A 4,534-nucleotide genomic window follows, 5' to 3' on the forward strand; every position below is an offset into this window, starting at 1 on the left:
TATATATGTATATATATATATATATATATATATATATATATATATATATATATATATATATATATATATATATATATATATATATATATATGTATGTATATATAGTATGAATAATCAAATGGACAATGAGTAGGATGAAAATTCCATATAAAGGCATTATATACCTGTCTCCCACTGGCTGTCGGCCTATAAATACAGGAGATAAACATGCCCTATGCGTATGAATAATCAAATGGAGGACTTTAAAATTTAATATATAAAATAGACATAAAACTGTAAGACGAGAGTAAACGTAAAGTAAACAAACCCTCACAAGACTGAATTCAGTTATTAACAATCAGATTATCATGAATCATTCAACATAGCTTGGAAAATAACAGGAATGGAGATAATAATTATAATAAAAGAAACATCAATGATGATTATCATCGTTACAACGATAAAAGTTATTATTATTATATTATTATTATTATTATTATTATTATTATTATTCAGACGAATGCTTCATAGTTTCTACTTTCCTAGCAATACGTTGCAAAGTGTTCTTTTTCTCCTGATTATTCGTTTTATGATAAAACGAATACTTAAGAGAAAAAGAGCACTTTGCAACGTACTGCTATTAAAGTACAAGCTTTTACGCATTCATCTAAATAATAATAATAATAATAATAATAATAATAATAATAATAATAATAATAATAATAACAACAACAACTTAAAGACCGCTGAATGAGGACATAACACGCGTCACTAATTCTGTTTCGAGCGGCATTCCATATCGTTGCTTAATAGGGCATGGCTCAACCTTTGGCTACGGTTTGAGTCACATTACACCAGCGCAGGAAATAGGGTGGGGAGCAAGGAATGACAGTAAAGATGGGATTAAGATTAAAGAGGAAATCATTAAGGTCGAACGTTTCCAAACAGGTTCAAAATAATTTATGTCTCTCCCTGGGTTGCGCGTGCGCCAGCATACATAAGCGACGAAGTGTGCGTGTTCTTGTATGTATAGGTATGTATATACCTTGTATGCCTGAGTATTAATGGGTGTTTGTGACACCCCTCCATTAACAATATCTGGCTGTCTTCAAGCTTGAGCCAAATAAGGCCACAGGTTCCTCAATTTTGTCTCCGCATAAAATAAAATGTCACAATACGTCATCGAAGCCGAGTTATTCACCAGAAAAAAAATACATTTCTTGGAGGAATATAAAATTTGTTTTCAATTGCTCTTTTGCCTTTTTGGAAAACAAAAATTCCGTTAATCATATGTGCTGTTTCAGTTTTTTTTTTTTTTTTTTGTCTTAACCATAACTTTATAAAGATTGCAGAGATGTGGAAATGGAGGAAATATTATGAGATGAATTACAACAAGCTTACTGAATAAAAATAAAGAACTACTACATAGATTCTACAGCGCGACGGTGAATATGGAAAATAGATTACAGAGCAGACAAAATGAATAAAAACCCCGTAAGCTTTAGAGAGAGAGAGAGAGAGAGAGAGAGAGAGAGAGAGAGAGAGAGAGAGAGATCAAAACGCTACCGACCGCAGCCGAGCGATGCTCCAGCAACACCAGTAGAACATTCCTGAGATAACTGAGGCCCTAAAGCAACAAAAAGAGCGTCCGGAGCACCTGTAGAACATGTTATCCAGATAACAGGAGGGAGAGCAGGTAGGAGAACAGTCCGAGATAACAATGATAACAAGTAGTGATTATGTCCTGTGGTCACCCAGAGACAAATGTGCCAAAGGTCGTTAAAATTCTTCTTCCTCTTCGGGAATCCGAGACTCCGGCGGAGCGGGGGACAAACGGCGTGCAAAAGACCTCTCGTTAAGATGCGGCCGTCTGCTTCCTCTCTTGAGGAGGAAAGTGAGGCATAGTTTTTTTATATATATATTACATCTTCCTCTCATAAGAGGGAAAGAAATACAAAATGAAGTAAAATGAGGAATAGTTTTTATATATATCTTACATCTATGAAATTAGGAGCATGGAATGAACTTCAGCTTGAACAATCTTCTGTCATTTAACCTACGTAAACTACTTAAAAGATGCAAACATAAATTGGTACATTTTATATAAAAATGTCCTATAACTCTAATTCTCATACATACTTTTATTTCCACCAGATTGTGAAAGCCTTTTTTTTTTTTTAAATACGATTAGCCAACACTGGATGGATTTTCAAGGCATTTTTAGGAATTCTTAAAAAAATTTCGAAGCGTTTGGATACAGATTCGGTTTCAAATTCGGGCCCATTCACAATTTGGGGGTCATCCGGATACGAAACTGAATACAGCAAGAAAGGAATGTTTATGGATAAGAATTAACTTCAATCAAAATTGTGACCATATACCCACAAGATAAATAAGAAGTGGGTCCTTTCAAAGATATCTGTACATGGGCATTTTCAAAAGAAAAACATAAACTCCCTTCAATGCCTGTTATTTTTACTCAGTCGCCCATTAAAATTCGACAAAAGTCAGTCTGACAGAAAGACAGACCAAGCAGATAGATAGATCTCCCACCATGGGAATCACTCACAAAAGTATCGGACGGAAAGAAAAAGAGACAGTTATCGACTTGTTTTTCTGGCGGTCGCTTGTGTCAATTAAGCGTCCCGTGAGAGTTGAAGTTGTTTTTATTAACGAGTTTGTTTGGGGCCATCTTTTCGCTCCGGACACCCATACAGGTATCTAGAGGAAGGAGGGGGGTTGGGGAGAAGAGAGAGGTGGGGTTGGGAGAAGAAGGGGTGGTAGTGGGGTGGCTCTTATGGCGAGTCGGGCTAATCCATTTTCATATCGCTCGATCTATAGTGTTTCTCTCTCTCGTGTCTTCACTTTCCACTCGGAACACCCACTTCGTCTGGCTCTGCCGTTAGAGAGTTCTGCTGAAGGAGTTGTTTCCTTTCTTTTTTGTCGCTGTTAGCTTAAACTGGTCTTATACCAGCGCTGGCTCTTGCTTACGTGAGCAGCCTGTAAGGAAAGACAAGTCTCTATAGGTGGTTGCTTGCCAGGGGCCGCTTAAAATCCTTCAACGGCAGAATATTTGAAATCTAAATCAACTCCACTGAACATTCCATTGTCAAGAATTCACCAGGTTAATTACGAGACGTGACATTTATCAAATAACCTAATTTTTTTTTATCAGATAGTATGCTGTGTTGTTTTTTTTCATTGCGCTGATGAGATTCCTGGAAAAACAACCCTTATCAAACATCATAACTTCTCTTTTCATGAACATTTTTATTACACTTACTGGTCATATAAACATTCACGCAATAAAGCAATTTCAGAGGTACAGGTACTTCTGTCATAAGGGAAAACGGAATGTGGAAATAATCTAACATAAACTCTCAAGATATAATAATAATAATAATAATAATAATAATAATAATAATAATAATAAAATAAAATGTCTACACTGGATCTGATACATAATGACTAGGCGTCGTTTCTTCCGTGCAGAGAAATTAATCTAATATCTCTACACTGTCTCCTAGATGTCATCAGTTTATTCCTCTAACAAATCCCAGACCTGGACAGAAAAATAATCAGTTCATCTGTAACGATTTAAAACAACTGATTACAAAACAGCCTCGAAGATTATTTCCTTTACTTTTAAGTTCGGAACAAATACAATTAATGAATCTTTACTTTTCTTCGACAAATCTTTATCATCTCATTTATTTTTCCCCTCGCCATTTATTGGTTATCCTTTAATTTATCTTTTTCATTTTCTTTTTTTTTTTACACGGGCAAGGGGCCCAGGTAAGAGCCGGTTACCAGGTAAAGACATCCTGAGGATCTCGCTAAACACAAATTAATGACAGTTGCCTAATGTAAAGATTTAACAGCTATTTCAACCAGAGCTCTCTCTCTCCCTCTCTCATACACAGTTCACTAGAACTATTACTGTAATAACTGCGCTTCAGTATATTTCATAAAAATATTCTCTCTCCCTCCCTCCCTCTAATACACAGTTCACAGGAAGCTATTATCGTAATAAATGCGCTTAAAAATGATCCATACATATATCCTCTTTCTCTTGCTCTCATACACAGTTCACTGGAGTTCACTGAAAGCTATTGCAGTAAGAAATGCGCTTAGAACTAATTCATAGAAATATATTTAATAAAAATTTTACTTCAGTAATAATGAGCATAAAGGCAAGCTGCACCTAAACGTGAGTGTGTGTGTGTGTGTGTGTGTGTGTGTGTGTGAGAGAGAGAGAGAGAGAGAGAGAGAGAGAGAGAGAGAGAGAGAGAGAGAAAGAAAATAACGATTTAGCGTGTTTAAATAGAAATGGCATAAGTTTTTCTTTTTTTCTTTTTTAACACCGCACGAATAACAAAAAGTCAACATTCTCCTAATGAATCGCACAGTAAATTTTGGAGTAACGCGCAGTTCTCTTGGCGCACCAGAAGAACTTCAGGTATAACGTACAATTATTCTTCTGACGTAACCTTACAATTCTTCTTTGGCGTAACGTTATAACCCCGTAATCCGTGAGGGATGGGGGTGGGGAGGG

Source organism: Macrobrachium rosenbergii, chromosome 21 (assembly GCF_040412425.1).
Source record: "Macrobrachium rosenbergii isolate ZJJX-2024 chromosome 21, ASM4041242v1, whole genome shotgun sequence".
NCBI classification, from domain to species: domain Eukaryota; kingdom Metazoa; phylum Arthropoda; class Malacostraca; order Decapoda; family Palaemonidae; genus Macrobrachium; species Macrobrachium rosenbergii.